Consider the following 20589-nt stretch of genomic DNA (forward strand, 5'->3'; position numbering starts at 1 on the left):
TAAAATGGAGCATAACCCCTTGTGTGCCACCCCTGAGCTTCATAGAGGAATGGAGAGATATAAATACAAAAAATAAATAAAGTGTGCTTACCTGTATAAATAAATAGATGAACAATTACAACATGCTTTAAATAGCCACTTGCCTTTTCACCTGTGAGTTGGTGAAAATGGACTATACTATTTATTTATTATTTTCAGAGCCACAAGAGACTTATCCAGGCAGTTCGCAACATAAAATCATCACAAAACAGATTAAAAGTCAAACACAAAAATTACAGTAATAAACACCTAAAAATAATTCATTTCAAAATCAGCAGTAAAATAACAGCAACGGTTAATGCTACTTAGAGTTATACTACTTCAGATTGCAGTTGTGGGTTCTCACACTTGAATGTTCCTTTGTTTTCCTTGCAAAAAGAAAGCTAGCAGAGCAAGGAGCAGGCTAGGTAGAATGTTTCTTCCTGAAGTGCTTTTTTTTTTTTAACTTGGAGACAGTGTTGTATGGAGAAACATTCTAAAATGGCACCCCCACCTGTTGCCTTAGCTGTCAAACACAGTGCAGTCATCCATCCAGTTGCTTGACAAGTCCCTCTGTTTTTACAGGCAGGTAGCAAATATGGTAAGTATATCCAGACTCTGGTAGACTGTTAACTGTACCTGTCAACGTTTAGCTTGGCAGATTACTAGTTGTTTGTGGCTTGTTTGAAGGAAACTAAATGTTGTGACTATTACCTATTAATGGCCATGCTGGCTGGGAATGATGGGAGCTGGAGTCCAGCTAGGGGGCACCAGGTTGGGGAAGGTTGACCTAAACTAACCAATACAGTTATAGATATTTGCAGATGTGATTTAGAAGGCTTCTGAGTTTTGCAAGAAGTGCAGAAAAATGATTATGCCTAACCTAATTGTGCTCAGTAGTAGTCAGTTGAGAGTAAGCCAACAACTGTACTTTTACTTCCTACAGGCAATACAAAAAGAGGAAGATTTCAGAGAATTAAAAACAGCATTTTCATGATTTTTAAAAAAGATTTTAGGGTCAGGTAAACATCCCCTCTTGTGTTTCAGTGAAAAATTCCAGGAGGCCAAGGGTAACTTCCTACATGATGTGGGGGCTCTTTGGAATTTCCTTTAAAAAAAGTTAATGTTCCCATAGGAAAAGTCATGTTTTTAGCACAGTGTGGTGGGACTTGCATATTACTTACCTTTTTGCAGTAGCTCTGAAATATATAATTCCTTGCAATACGACTGTATTTCACTGTTGATATGAGAATGCAGTCTCTAAACAAACCAGTTGAATCCACAGGGCCCACACTGTAAGCCTAGATACTCAGCTTCCATTTGGTTCTGTGAACGTTAGGTAAAATCATTGTGTCTCCAGCTGGATCACAGGTTATACTAATTTTGTTTTTAAAGACTCAAACTTGTTTTGAACTTGTACAATAAGCCTACAACACGTTATGCCTACTTTGAAGAAACTTTTACCTAGGAAGGTTTGCAAACACCCACTAAATCTTGTTTTTGAAGATAACTTGCTAAGTGAGTATGAAATGGAACTGGTCTTCTTCTCATTTGTGGTGTATTTATGTTCATATTGTGTGCATATGTGATGCCTGCTCTTTTATAAGATAAACTATCAGACTTTCTGGAATAACAAGACAGACAGGAGAAGAATAAAACTGAGGAAAATAGCTTGTCCTCATCTGGAGTTCTTCATGTAGCCTATTAGTCACTTATACAGAATTGCTTTAACTCAACAAAATGGCCAAACAAATCCATTTCAGAGAATAAGATTTAGCTTGGCAGACTGTCCTGCCACAGCTTTTGAAAAAGAATATTTATCTTCACCACCTTTCTGAGGCTGATGACAAAGAGCCAATGAAACCATAAAGATTCTGTTTATTTTATTACAAGAAGAACAGACTGTAATTTTTTTGTGAAAATACTAGATAGACTCTAGCAGTATTTAAACACTCTAGGGTCTACAGTGATCCCAGAATGACAAAAAAAATTAAAAAGCAAAGAAAAGGTTCTTTGTGGTAAACTCTAAACCACAGTTAACATTCCCAATTTCCCTGGAGCTGAGTATTTCTCCATCTAGAAAAGTGAGTGTAGTGTTAACTCCTTCAAAACAGTGGCAAAACCATCTCCAATTTCTCTTGTTGGCATCTGAGAACAGAAGTTTTGCAGATTTTTCTAGAAAAGCAATCAGAGTGATGGTGGAACTCACCCTATTCAGAGACCTACGAAAATCAAGGGAGGTACTCTTTTCCATTTCTGCCCCTAGAGCTAATACAGGGTTTTTTAAAAAGCTACTTAAGGGTGCAATCCTATACTGTTCAAAGAGCATGGCCGGGGAATGCTGAGCGTTGCAGGACTTTTTTCTGTCTAAACATGCATAGGATTGCGCCATTGGTTTGTTAAATCTCATCATAACAATATGAGTCCGATAGACCTACTGTCTACAAGCCAAACAATAAACAAATTCCACACAGAATTATTTCACTTCCACTGTGTTCAGGATAATATTCTATATTAAATAGTCAGAATCTAGAGGCAATGAAGTGGGCTTGAAAGAACGGTGACCTTTGTTTTTCATATAAATCTCCATACCAAACGCTGGAAATGAACGCTGTACATAGCAGCATCAATAACTTGAGGGAGACGTTCAATGTTAAGCTCTCTGTAGATGTTCTTAATGTACTTTGCTGCATGCTGAGTGGGTTGGAATCCACAGGACTTGTTGGCTTTCTGTCATCTTCCCACCACCCCGCACATATGTCAACCATCCTTGACTTTTAGATGATCGTATGAACATTTGCTCTATGAACATATCTGTCCATACTCCAGCCACATTGTGTTCTGATGCCTTAATGTGAAATTACTTTCCTGGAATATTTTGTCTACTTCTAGATATTTGTCTTTAAGTTCTTTCATTTGTTGAATATGTAGCCTGGCACATTTAGCATAACTATTGTGTCCAGCACTTGAAAAAATGGAAGTTCAACACTCTGCAAAGGCATTTCTGCCCATATAAATGCCTTTGCTATATCAACCATATGAAGATACATAATGCAAAGGTATACTGTTTTTCTATTCTTTCTCAGAATTTCTTTACTTTCTTCAAGCCTTTTGGATAAGGTTTGTAGAAGTATGGAAGAATTTATCTGCTCCACTTGTGTTTCTTTAGTAATAGATTTCTCAAAAAGTAAGAAAAGTTCCTTCCTGGGTTCTCAGTCTCCATTACTTCACTGGATTCAGGGGATAGTTCCTTGGTCTCTTTAGTGGTCTTTGTTATAGTGTGTTTATTGATGTCCGAGGGTGAAGACAATGTGTGCTCTCTAGTGGTTCCCACCTTTGGAATATTGTGTACCTCCACTGTTAGTAGAGCAGTTATTGCTGTTGATAGCAGTAAGTGGCCATGAACAGCATGTGAGTATGCTTTGCCTGTCATTATATGACCCACAGCATTGTCCACACACACCAGCTCCAAGACTTCCTCAAGATCAGATCCACTCATGAAATTCCCAATGGCTCCCAAATATGAAATCAAAAGTTGGAATCCTCCAAGATGTATAATAATCTTATTAAATTCTGTAAGATAGGAACCTACTACTTGAATTGCTTTTATCCACAGAACCTGATTGAAAGTAGCACCAGGCACATCCATACCCAATCTCTCTGATGCTGCACATATGAATGTTAGTGCACTGTACATACAATTGAGACTAGCTGGGTTTAAGTCAATCATTTGGAGGAACAATGTGGAACACACATCTGGCTTAGGGCCTGCATACACAGTCTGCATGTATCTGGACTATCTGGGCTCTGGATTTCTTGACATCTATTTGTAGCAGGGTCACTCCTCCCATGAGGTGGGATGAATCCCCCACCTCAGATGGTGGAGTGGAAAATTATGCATTCCGTCTCCCTGCCAGGGAATCCCGTTCATTGCCTTGGCCCAGAAAGGTGAGCGGGTGCTTTAGAGAGCCCCGCTAGCTGCTCTCCTACTGTAGCATTTGCTGCAGCTGGAGAGTGGGGCTGGTGGGGCTGTCCAGAGCTGCCGCCCAGTAGCATTACAGTGGGTGCTCTGGAGCACTCCATCAGCCCCACTCTGCTGCTTTGGCAAATTGATTTTCCAAGCAGATGTGTCTGGATAGGGGCACTCCATGTATCTCCTCTTTTGTTACAAATATCTTTGAGTGTTTATCTGATTTGCATGTTCTAACTTCAGTAACAAATACCCCCACACACACTTTTCAGTTTTTCATCAGTGATGACTTTGCCACATAATAAGTAGCTTGCTTTGAAACCAAACCATGGGACTTCTGAGTGAAGCACACATGCACATGACCTCCCCTCCCCTAATTGCTTTGTATGTAGTTTGTGTTGGTATAGCTATCGTTGCTTGCTTTATCAACTTTCAGTCCACCTTGAGGAACTTCCACAAGTTTCTCATGCAAATTGTCACGTCTTTCCTTGCTCACTTCAATTATGCCTTTCATACCTTGTTCCTGAAGAATTACACAACTTTCATCATCTCCAAGAACACTGTCACAAATAATACAGTGTTCAACACCCTTCTTTGTTGTAAAATTTAGTGAAATGTTAAAGCAGACATTATAGCTGCATTAGTGACATTAGTTCATTATCAACATTTTGTGTCTTAAGTTAAAACATATATCACATATGGAAATAACAGGTAAAACTGATATAAATAAATGTGAAAAATAGATACCATCAGGAAAACAGCCTTTCCCTAGGAAGAAAGCACTAGATTTTTATTTTTGGCCTTTCTACAGATGTACATTCTCAAAAAAGGAAGGGCTGTTTTGGATGGAATTAGTTTACGGTCAACTTCTACATCTGCTGGACTATATGTAATTGAAATGCATGAAAGGCCTTCGGTTTTTCTCAGTTATTCCATTTTTCTTTTCTACTTCCAGTTTTGGTTGACATTTGAAGTATAGTAGTGCTTGGTCAGTTATACGAAAAAGAATGTTTTTTATAATTCAACCCTCCCCGCAAATTAGACATGACATAGCCAAAGTTCAGCATCTTTTAAGTCTCTGTTCGTTTAAACATTCAACTTGGCCTGGATTGTGCCCAATATCTTTAAAAATTGATTCTCTGGGGGAAAAAATAGTAAAAATGTTATATTAAGTAGTAATGCCTAAGTACTCTTATGATATACTGAATGTAATTTAAAGCTACCACATTAGTGTCGTTAAAGTTTAGTCATTTCTGTGTCTAGAGGATATGAAGCAGGCAGACAGACAGCTAAAGGATTATGTTGATAGTCTAACCCAGCCTTCCCCATCCTGTTGCCCACCAGATGTATTCGACTACAGATGCTGGCTGTGGGATATTGGGAGTTATAGTTGAACACATCCAGAGGGCACCAGGTTGGGGAAGGCTGCTTTAACCTGTGGTCTTGCCTAATGCAATTTCATATGTAGTTCAGAAAATTAAGGTAGGCTGGGCTGTTTTTTTTCCTGACAACCTCATAGTTTATCAAACAGAACCTCATGTGCATTTGTCTGCATTGTTTCCAGTGCAGGCACATTGGAGCTAGTCAGGCATTTTGGTGCTGCTATCTTGGGAATGACCCAAAGGAGAACAGTAATTTTAGGAGTAGCAAAAAATCATCACTAGACCAGGATGGGCAAATTGTGGCACTCCAGATGTTTTGGCCTACAACTCCCATCAGCCTTAGCCAGTATAGCCAATGCTGAGGGACCATAGGAGTTGTAGGCCAAAATATCAGGAGGGCCACTATTTGCCCACTTCTGCACTAGACCAACCCAAGACCATCCCAGTGATGAAACAGTGACTGAGAAGGATAGAGGCATATGTAGAAGTGTTATACTGAAGGGATAGAGTGTGTTTGTGGTTGAGGAGTCTTGGGGCTATCACTGAACTCAGGCTTTGGCTCACAAATATAATTTGTGAGCCAAAGGACAATCTCGGTCTGCTGGTGTTGCCCTACCAATGTCTGGTCGGAAGGACTTCCCATACTATGATGTCATACCCATATTGCATAGCATGATGAACATAGTGTCAGGACCCTGTGGGGTCAAAGACGGCAAGCAGTCAGTCAGTTGGGAGGACTAGAGGTGAATAGATAGTCCTGGTCAGGCAGAAGTCAAGGTCCAGACAAACAAATGAAGATCAAGGCAGGTACATTCAGGCAGATGGTCAGGTTCCAGAAGGCATCAGTCCAGGGAAAGGGAAGCGGGGCACAGGTGCCTATATACCTATTCCTAGCAACAACGGGTCACACTCAAGGCAGAACTTATGCAACACTAGCTAGGTCCTTTTTGGCTCCCCAGATCACCTGGTCTAGCTAGGACTGGGGTCTTCAATATAGTGCCTGTGGGCACCAATGTGCCCACAGATACCTCTCTTGGCATCCACCAGGCTTCCTGCTCCTCCTGATTTTAATTTCTAAGATTTTTAAAAATTAAAATTATTTTTAACTGGAATTTTGACATGCTGCCCTTGAGCACAATCTTTATTTGGATTCAGAAGAGTGCTTTTTGTGTTCTGGAGCTCAAACTCCACCTCTGCCTTATACGTAGGTTTTTGGCAAAGTTACTTTTAGTCTCAGCAGTTTGCTTTCTTGGAAATGAGTGTTTTGTGATGGGCAATGTCCACTATGGCAGACATTTTACAAATGAGCAAGCCCCCTGGCAGCCATTTTGTGAGAGTGCCCATGACATACTCAAATTCCAAATATGTCCACTGACACAAAAAAGGATGATGAGCCCATCTGTGGCCATTATCTGGGTGGTGCTACAGAGGAGGAAATATCAGATGAAAAGTTCTCTCTGCCTGATAGCTGCCCCATTGGCACAGAAAATTCCCTGGTTTGAGTCCTCTGGTACCTTACCCAGAGAAGGCAACAGCTTAAGCTGTGACTACCATGGTATTTCCCTGTGTACAGCTATGTGTGATCCCTGGCAAATCTCATATGCTATATATGAAAGAAGTGCTTTCATATTGCATGTTTGAATTAACATATTAAAAAATAGTATGTCCTTTTATATTGTCTTTCATCATCATCTTGTTCTGTGAAGGTTACAGAAGGTTCAGTGCTATTTCCTTGTTCATTAAGTAGGCATCAGTTGTGTTGCCATACCTCCTGGTAGTAGAAAAGAATATGTTTAGTCTGAGATACATAGGTAAACGTTTCAGACAGATGTTTCCTATAAACATGGAAGCTGAGTGTTTCTTTAGTTCCCCAGAATACAATATGAAGCATATGCAAATTTATGAAATGATTTGCTCTTGCAAATAGATGGTTATTTAATGTAAATGTTTCTGCAGTGTTTTGTTTTCTTGTTTTGTTACATGGATTGCAATGTCTTAGGTTTTAACGTAACAGTATCCTTTTATTTGTAATGGGTAGGAAAAAAACCAAACCATGGTATACAGTGTGAAAGGAAAGGAGACAGTTGATAAGAACACAGACCCCTTTTCTTTTGCTGGTCACTTGTTTGTTTTTATAATGGTTTTTGAATAAGAAAAAGATGTGATCATCTGATACCTCAACATTGTTGTATATTGACATATTTTTGAAGTAGAAGGTTAAAACTCACAGTGAAAACCAGACTTCCCCAACCTAGGGGCAATCTACATTTCAATTTTAAACTGGTTTCAAACCTGTTTTTAGCAATTACGGCTATCAAATACAGGAATTCTGGGAATTGTAGCTCTAGGAAGAGGGGCCGCTTGGGCAGGGGATAGGGGTCTCTAGCAAAGAATTCTCAGTACCCTCATGAAACTGCAGGATCCCTTTAGATAAACTGGTTTGAAACCAGTTTAAAGTTGTAATGTAGATTGCCCCCTAGTGTTCTCCAGATGTGTTAGACTCCAACTCTTATAATCCCCAACCGACTGCTGGCCTGGGGATTATGGCAGTTGTAGTCCAACACATCGGGGAGGCACCAGGTTGCAGAAAGTTTATTTAAATCATGAGACCTATGTACTTTCAGTCTAAACAAGGAGCCCTTTGTATTTTCAGTTTATATGTGTATATTGATATTAAAATAGGCACTGATTGTCATTAGTACAAGAAGAAGTATAATGTACATTAATTATAGAGAAAACATAATTTTCCTCTATAAAATTATGGTTTTATAGAGTTTTGGCCTATCACTACCAATATCCTATCCTTGGGCCAATGCCACTGTGGCTCAGCCCATCCTCTCCTCTCCTGCACTTCATGCCTAATGGCACATCATGTTCCATTGTCATCTTCCACCAGAACTTGGATCCCTAAGAATGATCCTTTGTGCTCAGGATTGGGCTGTTAATTCTTCAACCCATGTAGACCATTTGGAATAGTCTCATTGTTAAAATCAATCCGGAAGATAGTAGTAGAGTACATGCTTTGCATACCAAAGGTCCCAGGTTCAATCCCTGGCATCTCCAAGTAGGGTTGGAAAGAATCTTGCTTGAAACCCTGAAGAGCTGCTGCCAGTCAGTGTCAAAAATACTGGGCCAGATGGTAGCCCAGTATCGGTATAAGGCAGCTTCCTACATTCTCAAGTTACTTTGAAGGGAAGAACTAAGTATAAGATCGAGCTGGGTGAATGAGTTGAGTATCATCCAACTTGTGAAACACTCAGAATGTTAATTTTTCAGTGAAGTAAAACTGTCATGTTAATGAAATATTTATAATTTTGCAGTATGTGCTATGGAAGTCGAAACTGCAATTGAGTGATTTCTTGACTGGTGTACTTATTTCATATATCACTCTTAAATTATATTTCCAGATATATCCTGTGTTTCTGAATTGGTTTCCAATTTTACCCAGAAAGAAATACTGTGATTTACAAAACAGGTGAGTAAAATGTAGGGTATTTTTTCATGGGTTGAATAACTCTGAACCTGACTTGGGAGATGAAAACCGCTCTCTGTGACCAATGATGAACAGTCTATATGAACCGCAATGGAAATTAGACAAATTGTAGGAGGGTTTTTTTTGGTGAACATTAAATGTATTTACTAAAAACTGCAATAACATTCCATTTTTAAAATTCTAGTTGAAACCCTTAGTTCCCATATTTCCAAATGTGGAGAAGTTTGAAATTGCTTGATCTGGCAAGCATGCACCACACAGCAAGAAAGGATGTGATTGATTTTGACAGTGGTCTTGCGCTGTCCCTTCTCCTGGGCATTGCCCTCTTTTCTCCTTCATTCTCTTTTTAATGATGAATTTGCAGGATGGCACCCATCTAGACACTCAAGGTATTTACTTAGGTAAATTTTGCCTGGCTACTAATTGATTGATTGAGTACATTTCCAGTCTGTCCAATAACTAATGATCTCTGGGCGGATTACAGCCAGTTAAAAAACTAAAATGCCATTTTAAAACATAGTTAAAAATATAAAATACAGTACAAATATTTAAAAGAATAAAATGCAATATAATAAACAATAAACAGCACAGGAATCAATAAAACAGCCATAATAACCTAGAATAACCTAGAACTTCATGACTGCATTTTTATTCTGCCTTTATTCCAAGGGACTCTGGGTGGCATACTTGGTTCTCCCGACCTGTATTTTATCCTCAAGGCTGAGTGGTAATTTGAACCCAGATCTTCCTAGTCCTACCCTGACACTCTGATCTCTAGAATCACATACATCAAGATTCCGTTACAAGACCTCCCTATTCTCCCATTTTTCTTCTTCTGAAAATCAGTAGCTATTTTACTGGCCATGTATAAGAACAGTTGTACAGTTTCAGCATTTTATTGTTCATGTATGACTCTGTATCAGGAAAAGAGTGAGTGTACTAGTTTGCTGCTTGAATGACAGGCTGGGACATTTGTTGCAAGCAGAGGCCGATCTACATTGCACCCGCCATTGCAATGAATTCGGTGTCCCATCGGGTTAAACGCTCTCGCATTAAAACGTGATTATTCACACTCACCCGTTTTCCCCATTGCAGTGCTTCATCGAATGCGCAAGCTCGGTTCACACTCGAGCGCTGTGCTGTTTTCCTGCTGTTTTCCTGCGCGTGCTTGTCTGATCTCGGATGTTAAGCGGGGTTGGCCCCGGTCAGTTTCACAACTTCGAAGCTTCAAAGATCATGCCTCAATTAGAAAAAAAAACATCGCGGAGAAGCCCCGATTCTGCGAGGATAACACCTTAATTTTTAAAAAAACATCTGGAGCAGGGGATAGGAGCGGGTAAAACTTAGTCTCATTTGAAAAGATACAACAACCCCCTGCTCAATGCAGGAAGCCTGATTCCCAGGCGGTCGCCCATCCAACTACTGACCGGGGCTGGCCCCACTTAACATCCGAGATCAGACAAGTGTGCGCGCATCCAGCCCTTTGCTTTTTCTGAGGAAACAGGCTGCTGAGGAAAGTATGTGATCGGTAGCTGGAAGAAGACAAGAAGACATGCTTCACAACTTCGAAGCTTCGAGGATCATGCCTCAATTAGAAAAAAAAAATTGCGGAGAAGCCCTGATTCTGCGAGGATAGTGCCTTAATTAAAAACAACAACATCCGGAGTGTGGGATAGGAGGGGGTAAAACTTAATCTCATTTGAAGGGATACAACAACCCCCTGCTCAGTGCAGGAAGCCTGATTCCCAGGCGGTCTCCCATCCAAGTACTGACCGGGACTGACCCCACTTAGCTTCCAGGATCAGACAAGCGTGCGCACATCCAGCCCTTTACTTGTTGCTGAGGAAACGGGGGCTGCTGAGGAAGCTATGTGATTGGTAGCCGGAAAAAGACATGGGGCCGTCAAGAGCTGTGATTGGACAGGAGGGAAATACAAACACCGCCGCATATGGACAGGCGGGGGAGGGGACTACGACTGGATATGGTAGCGAAGGGGGAAAATCAGAACACATTAAGGGGAAATACCTGGATATTAGGGTATTGAAAGCGGGAGCACGGAAGTGGGAAATTCCGGTTCTAATTCGAGGCGGCTACTGCGTAGTGTGAAAGGCAGGCGGTGAAACCTGGAAACGAAAAAAGGCGGTAAGTGTAGATCCAGCCCAGGCCTGTACTTAGAGCGTTTAAGGTGTCAGTACACCAGCAGGGGCCCCATGATAAGGCCTTCTCAGCGATGGTGCCCAAACTTTGGAATACTGTTCCCAGGAAAGCTGGTCTGCCACTGGCCTTTGTGCCTTTTCAGTGCCAGATGGAGAACTTTTTATTTGCAAAGGTCTTTTAAGATACAGGATTGTATGTTTGGTTTTAATCTATGTTATGAAGATTGTTCTGCTGCTATTGTTTTTATGCTGTTTTACATTACATTTATGTATGTATTGTTATTTTTAATGTGTAATTATGCTAGCTGATAGGTCTCTGGGAGGTTTTTACCTAAAGAGTGGGAAATACATTTTTAAGTGTTTAAAAAACAAAACAAAAAACAGGTTTTTTCCCCCAAACTTTTGTTAGCTGGGCATGGTTCTGGATTAATTGTTGTGAGCTTCCCAGAGATCTTCAGCTATTGGGGAGTATAGAAATGTAATAAATAAATAATTTAAGACTGAATATAAATAATCATAAAGAAATTTGGAGCTAGACCTTACTTCTAAACTCAGAAAGATACACACTTATTTTTATGATACGCTCTTGGAAGAATGGGCCTTGGAACTGTAGGATAGCCCAGTTACTATAGCCTCTCAATATCCCACTGTTACAGACTGGGAGTGGGATGTGGATGACTTTCTGTACTGGTGGAGCCCTTCTTTCCAAGGGTTTCCCCCCAAAATAATTATTGATAGGCTGGCACCAGTCAGGATGAATCTCCTGCCCATCCTGGTCTGTCCAGCTGCATAGTGTTTCTGAGCCCAGTTGCTCTGCTCATGTAGGCACCCCTGGAAAATCAGGGTTCCAAATCACATAGGGAACCTACGTGAGTAGAATAGGCTCCCTATTGTAGACAGTTGCCCTCCAACCCATGGAGGGTGATGAGGATGAAAGGGACAGAGCTAGCATACTCATCCCTGCTCTCCGTCCTCACATGTTAGGTAAACACATCCTTGAATTCCTGAACAGGGTTAGTCTAATTCATCTATCTCTAATTAGTGAAGAGAACTCCAATTTGACAATGCTTCCTCACCCCCTGTCCCAAATAGATCTGCAAGGTGGAAAGCCTTATGAACATGAGATGTTGGCAATATTTTTGTTTGCAAATGGAAGTGAGGAATGTGCAACATTAGCACTCTGATCCTAAACATATTTACTTGAAAGAAAGTTGCATTGATTTTAATGGCAGTTTTTTTCAAAGTGGGTGTGTTTAGAGTTGGATTCCTCTTTCGAAGGAAAGCTATAATTTTTTTTCCCCTCTGGTATGTATTTTATTTGTACTTTTGCAGAGGATTTTGTTGATTTCTTACTGTTCCTCAGTAATGTATTAAAAAAAAACATATATCCATGTTGCAAGAACAAACATTTTGATATTTGGAAAGCAGTGATCTAAGCAATGCAGGGCAGATGTGATCTCATCATTGGACTTTATCCAATCTTTGTAGCCTATAACTCTTAATATTTTAAGCACCCTAGTCTCCCCAGAGTATATTTCAGGCTCTGTTGTGTGAGATGAGATCAGCATCTTTCATCCAGCAGAAAATTACTGCTTAATTACCAACAATAAATCAGTGCAGCATTTCTTAAAAAACAAAAACAAAAAAATGCTTCACCATGTAGCCAGAGCCGTGGATATTGCTTGAGTACAAATATTAAGTAGTAATTTAAAACATTTGCTGTGTACCACTGATGTAAGTGGTCCAGAAAGAGTTGACTTTAATACCCTGGACAGTACTGACATTTGTGTTTAAAACCTGTATTAATATCTCAATAATGTATTAAAAAAAACCATATATCCATGTTGCAAGAACAAACATTTTGATATTTGGAAAGCAGTGATCTAAGATATGTTCAAATATCTGTATTGCATTGTAATGCACAAAACATAAAAGCAAATAAATTTAGAGAGAATGCTGTAAACAAAAGGTATAATAGTCCCAGGTGTAAACAAAAAAAAGGCGGGGGGAAAGAATGGAACAATGTGGAATCACTGAGTGGTCAAGAGTGTATTTCCAAAATGATAGTTGAGATTATGGGGGCTGACAGTTATTCTTTATTCACATGGGAGATGAACAGGTACCACGTTTCAAAAAAGGAGTCTTCTTGGCTGCCCTTCTAGGGAGTCTGCTTGGTGAGTTAATTTTTCAGAGAGGACTAAGTACCAGATCCTCACATACCTGTATTGAGTAGTTTGAGACAGTTTTCCAGTGGCAGGCCATTTGTATTCATGTTGTAGTAGTATGGAATAATACAATATTTTTACCGAGAAGAGATTTATCTTCCACTCCATAAATAGAGAGTAATGCCAATTTGGGGGAAACCTGGGGCCTAGGGTCAACACTATACCATATACATTTTCCCCTTTTTAATTTTCTCTTTCCCAGTTCTTCGTATTTTTGAATGTGATACTTCTGTCATGGCCTTTGCCATATACAGTAAAATGTGTATGTATATGTGTTCTCAAAATGCTACAACCTTTTCCCTGTGACTGTGCATTGCAGCAGGACCAGCCCTACCATTAGGCAGAGTGAGGCAATCACCTCAGGGGGTAGCAGTGGCAGCCTCCTGGACTCTTTGGCTATTCCCCTCTGTTTGAGCTGTGTATGTCACACAACCTGTCTTGAACCCCCTGGTGGAGGACACTATCCCATTGCTAGTTCTGAAGTAAGATTCAATTGCCAGTCCAGCTGGCTTCTGTAAGTGGAATGGGGGGGGCGCCATCTTGCCCTTCGTTTTAGGCAACAAAGTGTCCCAGCATTGCAGGGGAAGAACAGTAATGGTGGCCAAGCTGTCTTTCAAGGAAGCTTGTCTGCCATTAACCAACCTTCTCATTAAGGCACTCCTGATATGTTTTTGAGGAACTGTATGAGTTTCCTAGAAAACAGATTGAAAGCCACTATTCTACATAACAAGTGGATATCTGGGGTGCATAGGTGGAGGCTTGAAATAGAGGAGATGGAGCAGAAGCTTAGCTCCCATTCTAGTCGCTAAGCAGCTATTTGCCTTCATCCTTCCATGCAGAAAGTGGGAGAGAGATCATTCATTCATTTTTAATATCTTTATACCGCCTTTCTGTAAAAACCACAAAGGCAGTATACAACAAATCAAGAACAGCGACCTCATAAAAATATTGAAACCAACAATAAACCATCATGACATCATTAAAGCGGCAACATGACTAAAAACAATTTAAAAGGCCAAATGAAAGAGATGTGTCTTGACACTTTTTCTAAAAGCAGAGTGGGTAGCAATCACTGAAGGGAACACATTCCACAATTTGGGAGCAACACAGGAGAAAGCGCTCTTGCACATGCCTGTCAAGTGGGCCTCACTAGCGTGTAATAACACCTCTGGGAAGCTCAAATAAATAACAGGTTGTGGTAATTTCATCCTCTTCATAGAATACTGTGTGAATAGCAGCATAGGACAATACCAATTCTGAGGCTGAGCTACATGCAAGATACACACGTGCTCATGATATATAAGGAATGCAGAGGAGTATTGCACCTATAGATTACCTTAATAAGCCCTTTCTTTTATGAATTACTTTTACAAGCGGGGTTTGGCTTGGATCATCATTTGAATCTAAATAGTATTTTGCCCCATGTTCTGTCTGTCTAGTAACAGTCCTGCTGTTCAATGTTCTTTTACTAGATCCTTTTAAAATCTGTCTTAGAAAAACAGTAGTTCAAGATAAAATATTTACATAGAAGATTTGTTGTTCCTGCTCACATATGTACACTGAAAAACAATGCATTTTAAAATTAAAGTGTATAATAACCTTTAAAGATTTGAAACTTGCTAAATAAGGGAAACATTCTTTCCTGCAGATAATGCATTTTTGTTTGTTTATTGGGAAAAGTCAGTGCTGGGAAGAACAAAAGGAAATTCAATACTTGGGAGGTTGAAAACAGCTATTGAAATCAAACTGGTTTTCCAGATCAAGTTAAGCATTTTTCTTCCTGGAGATTGGATGCATTTCAGGTCACTTCCTGAGGCTGTCAGATTCATTATAAATGTGGTAGTAAAAGGTTGGGGGGGGCACATATGCTGAGGCAACTTTTTTTTGCATAAACATTCATAAAACTTACTTTAGTAGCATTCTTTTAAGCCTATTCTCTGATGACTGGCTTTTCCCTTCCTGCAGGTCTCCATGGTTGTTTCTACTGCATTATATCCAATCTTAGTCTCATTTAAGTACCATTCATTTCAATGGGTCTACTCTAAGTAGGACTAGCATTGGATACAATCCTATGTTTTAATTATCTTTATTTCATTAAGCAGTTAAAGACATTGTGGGACAGCATGGTCTTATCCAAAGTTTTAAGTATTTCTGCATAAGCTTCTGCTCTGGCTGCTAAAGCAGTATGCGGTGTGAAGCTCCACTTATACCCTTAAGCACTCAAATACCCCTTTAGTACAGATTTTTGCTGGTGCAGACATACACCAGGTATGCAGGGACACTCTGTTGATCTCTAGAATGTCACACAAAGAGCCATGGTCAGGCCCATTCCCATTCCTCCTCCTGAAAATACCTATTTGACCGGGGCTATTTGACCAGATATGGCATATGAGCCGTAAAAGGAGGAGTTTTTTTTAACCAGAGGTGGGAGCTCTATTGATGGGAGTTACAGGCATGGCACATTCATGACTATTGTAGTTTAACAGATGGAGGGTGCAATCCTATTGGGATAGGCGGCTGCCTCTGAACTAGGAGGTGACCACCTATCCAATGCAGGGCAGGAGCAGTGTGGAAGATATCTTCCCCTCTGCGCTTCAGCTGCCCTGCATTCGTGGCTAGCCACGGGAAGGTGGAGCGGGGAGGGGAGGAGACTGGATGACGCATAGGAAGCATTGGAAAGGCACGTCCGCCCTCCCCACCCTGGCCTGACCCCAGGAAAGCCCTGTTTTTGCTGCTCCATGCTCCTCTTGTGAGCATGGAGCACGGGGCCAATCCGTGATGCTACGGGGCAGCGCGGGAGGGAGTGGAGGTCAGTTCTCAGGGAACCAACCTATCCTGTGGCTGTCTAGCCACTGACTAGCGGCCATAGGATTGCACCCTAAACCTGGGTTTATTTTTATAGTCTTATAAGAAATATCCATGTGAACATCTTACTTTGTTGACCTTGGCAGCATGCTAGATGGCAGAATGTTGAGGCCCAAATACTATTTATATATTTCTGTGAATATATAAATAGTAAAATAAATAATCATTAAAAGGGTGGAGTTGTCTAGCCAGAATAGAATCTGTTGCAAAGGTCCTGAAAAGGGAAGAGGGGGAGTATAATCTATATGCCTCCAGGCTACCCAGAGACCCCTAGAGGCCTTTAAACTGGCTTTTAATGGCTGCATGCACCAATGGTGTGATTTTCCCATGCTGGAACCAAAAAGATTCTGTACAGGCCCCAGTAAAGCCCTCTCTCTCACCACCATAGAACTGTGCAGAGCCCCTATATGCTCTCATATGTGGATTATTTATTTATTTATTTATTTATTTATTTAATTTGTTACATTTATATCTCACCTTTCCTCCAAGGAGCCCAAGGCAGTGTACATGATCCTCCTCCTTTCCATTTTATCCTCACAATAATCCTGGGAGGGAGATTAGACTGAGAATCAGTGACAGGCCCAAAATCACCTAGTGAGCTTCATAGCTGAGTAGGGACTAGAACCTGGATCTCCTGAGTCCCAGTCCAACACTTCAGTTACTACATCATAATGGTTCTCAGTGGATGTTTCATTCAGTCATTCTGCAACATAGAATATGTCACCTGCTAGTAGTACCTATGATGTAACACAGCTGTGAGTAGGGATGTATAAGAATTTTGTTCCTGTTTATAAATCATGCGAATGTGTCCCATCTGCAGCCCCAAATGTGAATGTGAGCAGGAACGCATTTCCTCCAAAAATCACACTTGTGTACATGTACACAAATGCGCATCCCCCCCATCTGCATTTTCATGCTTCAGCCTATGGGAGGAAATGTGTATTTTTCCCATTCAGAAAAAAAGATGCTCACATTTGGGAACATGAACAAGGTGAAACAAGGTTCAATGAAGAATTCGGAGAATCTCAACGAGCTCAAACATTGCGTATTTGCCCCTCCCTAGTTAGGAGTGATGGCTTCCTTCACGGTGTGGATCGGACCCTTTCTGCTACTCGGTGACTCCTTTGGCAGCAGCATAGAAAGCCTGAGTTTTGTTCTTGTGCAGGCTGTAGCCAGAAACCCGGAATGCATCATGGAAATGTTAGTTTAACTAGAGGTCTCTGTACAGGGGTGGATTAGGTTTTCTGGAAAATATGAAGATTCTGGTGAGTTGGCTGAAGAATTTCAAGCAATATTTTGGTAGTTCTGTCTTTGTTTTTACATGCCCCATCTAACTTAAGCAGATAAATACACTATTGCTTCTGTTGATTTTCTCTCAGTTGTTAACTTGACTGACTGTATTTTTAAACCTTCACACCTGTTTCCGATGACTCTGTTGTTGGAGCCACAGATGAGGAGCATAAGGGCTCACACTTTTCAGCTGGCTGCATTTAGGCCTCATTCTCACTGTTTAATAATTGGATTTCAAAGAGAGCCATTGCTTCAGATACAGTCCATCTGTTTCGTTAAATGCCTAGCTGTAGACATGTGACATCCTTTTTCTTTCCACATTGCTCCCTGCAATAACAGGTTTAATTGTCGCAGGCTCCTAAGAAGCAATCTGATTAGCAGATGTTAAAAGGGGACGTTTTTCAGCAGGTTCTTGGTGTGAAGTGGTAATTTGAGAGGTCTTGTGTATGGGCTTGCTGAGTTCTGATTGATGGGTTGCCTGGCTTTGACTCTGCTAGCACTTTGGAAATTACATCATTTCCACACACAGCCCTCCCCACTCCATCGAGACCAGGTGGAAATGTTTACGTGGAGAGCAGCCAGAGTGCCATTTGTACAGCTGGAAGGCTGCTGCTTCCCATAAGCAAATCAAGACAAAGTATAATAACTCCTCCCTTCCTCAAGACACGCTGGCTACATTTATATTCAGGACTTGTTACCATATGAAGGCACATGCTGCCTTAGAAATTAAAGAGGGAAGGGGCTTATTATCTGTTGTGCCTCTTGCTTAAAGCATAATTACTCAAATGAACAAATTACCCAAGATGACTTATATTCTAACCCAAGAGAAATGTTTAAGACCTCTTGTGAACTAGGATGGCTTTTATTTCATTTCCCCTGTTTAACAAGGTCGTCTTCTACAACAGTAAGTCTAAATTAGATTGACAGTCTATTAGACATGGCCTGTTCTCTTATGTACAAGCAGCTATGTTTTCTTAAGTGCTTCAAAAATAATATTACTATTAAACAACTCCTAAGCCCTAACAGGAGTGCTTATAGAACCAGAAACTTGTTCAGGACGCATGGGTGTGAAGGAAGTTTTGGGGGGCGGGGGAGGACACCTCTTTTCTTTTCCACACCCCTGAGGCTATATAGTGCCAGAGAACTCAGGTTTGGGGTTGGCTGCCCCAAGCCATTTTAAAGCTATATAGCAGGGGTGGTTCTGGAGAGTAGGAAAGGAAAACATTGTCCTTTTTCCTTGCTCCTGAGACATCCCTGCAGAGTACAGGAAGGAGAGGGTGTGTTTGTTTGTTTGTTTGTTCATAGAATATGTAGGAACCATTACCTTTATTTTTGAGGTGGTTCCATGTCACTTCCAAACTGATAAGCACCCAGCCACCCAAGTTCAGTATTTGAGGAAATAATATTAGATAATGTTATAGAATGCCTCTGAATATCAGTTGTTGGGAAACATGAGCAGGAGGGTGCTATTGCGCTCATGTCCTGCTTATGGGCTTCCCATAGGCATCTGATTGACCACTATATAGAACCAGATAGGCCTTTAGCCTGATCTACCATGGCTGTTGTTTTATGTTCTCAACTTCATAAAATAAATGAAATTGCAGCACGTCAGCTTTAGTCTTTGCACTTCATATACATACTAGCAATTAAATTGCACTGTGAAGCATTTTAGTAATCATATATCAAAGCCCAAGAATATATATTGCAACACTTCTCAAATGAAAATATAAATACTCTCTTATAGGTGTTTATATTCTTACCTGTTTATATTCTTACACCAAGAATCACTGACTAAGTATCCTTGCTCCTTCACTATTTCACTATTGCTTGACAACACTTCTTTGCTTGCTATCAGTACCCTGTGTTCTTTTATTTGACGCGTCCTGCGCTGGCTTCAGAAAAGGGATGTAAGTAAACTAAGCATGGGGGGGGGGGGTGTTAAGTGTTTAACAGAATATTTGATCTCTTGGGAGATGTGGTTGTGTTTATTATTGTATAGGTGCAACCCAAACATATTTCACAGTATTCACAATCTGGACAGTTATGGCGAGGAATGGAAGGAAAGCTAGTGCACAAGTGCACGCACAAACAGTGTTTTTAAAAAGGCGTCACCCAGTCTTGCCAAGACAGGGGCAAATGAGGACAGTGATTTGCAAGGGACCAATAGCAGAAAATTGGTACTCTCCCTGATAACTAGTGACAATTGAAGCGCATGCAGGAATACATACAGATACTTATTAAATACATTGAGCGTCATTTTTGGTGGAAATTCAGGAATATAGATTTAAGTTTGAGTGTTTCTGGTGTTCATCTTAAGAGCACCTGTGTGTTTCCAAGCTTATATGAAGCAGAGATGCCCAATCATAATTTAGCAAGCTATTAGTGCTTTGCATTTGTTAAATCAGTTTATAAAATGTTAGTGAAGATATCTACACTGACAAATTGCTCCGAATACCTAATAACTCATTCACTAGGGAGAATTTAAAAGCTCAAATCTGATACTCTGTTTTCATACCTGCTTTGACAAGCCAAGTTCCCTGCTTCCTGGGAAGCAGTAACTTGTGGGTGGAAAAGGGTATGTGAGAAGTGGTGGCTCAGCTGATGCGCCAGTCAGCGGGCATGCCTGCTAAGCCAATCAGGGTGGGGCCAAGGGGCGTACTTGCGTGAGAACTTTACCTCTTCGTTCTCACTCTGGTCCGCCTAAGGTCCATAAAACCAAGCTTCTGACACAGCTTCAGCATTGCCCACCCACTCCTAGTAGCAATAGGTCTTAGAGCGGACAGACATTAGTTGCCCGTTAACAGGCCTGGGAAGGAATCTTACCTGCATTATATTGCCTAATATGGTGTAGGGTTTTCGCCTTCCTCATTGCAAGATTATTTTCTTTGTAAATAAATTGTTCTGTACTGTCGGTAATTCTAAGACCATGGATATTTTGTTACTTGAATGTTTGTGCATGTGTATGTGCATGCGTACATGTAATATATCATTTCTATCTAATTATGTCAGCCTTCCTCAGCCTGGTCCCCTCCAGATGTACTGGGTTCCAACTTCGGTAATTCCCAGCTAGCATAGCCATTGGGGAAGGATGATCTGTGTGATATTTCAGTTTTTAAAAGTATAGCATAACCCTATGGATTCAGTCTCTTGTTCACTGCCAGCTGATGTCATAAGTATACATTGTTAGCTT

General features: G+C 40.7%; 1 protein-coding gene and 1 pseudogene across 1 annotated transcript in view; one reads left to right on the top strand and one right to left on the bottom strand.

Annotated features, from left to right (window-relative positions):
• The window catches only part of LHFPL2 (LHFPL tetraspan subfamily member 2), a 148228-nt gene that overhangs the window by 45843 nt on the left and 81796 nt on the right, over positions 1 to 20589 (top strand). Inside the window, exon 2 of the mRNA XM_084833418.1 lies at positions 8778 to 8845. The gene's annotated coding sequence lies outside the window, so the exon portion shown is untranslated. The remainder of the gene's footprint in view (positions 1 to 8777; positions 8846 to 20589) is intronic.
• Positions 4362 to 20589, bottom strand: part of LOC146352173 (uncharacterized) — a 49735-nt pseudogene continuing 33507 nt past the window's right edge.

Source organism: Heloderma suspectum, chromosome 2 (genome assembly GCF_057233095.1).
Source record: "Heloderma suspectum isolate Gila_16-S chromosome 2, 16-S_ref, whole genome shotgun sequence".
Classification (NCBI taxonomy): Eukaryota; Metazoa; Chordata; class Lepidosauria; order Squamata; family Helodermatidae; genus Heloderma; species Heloderma suspectum.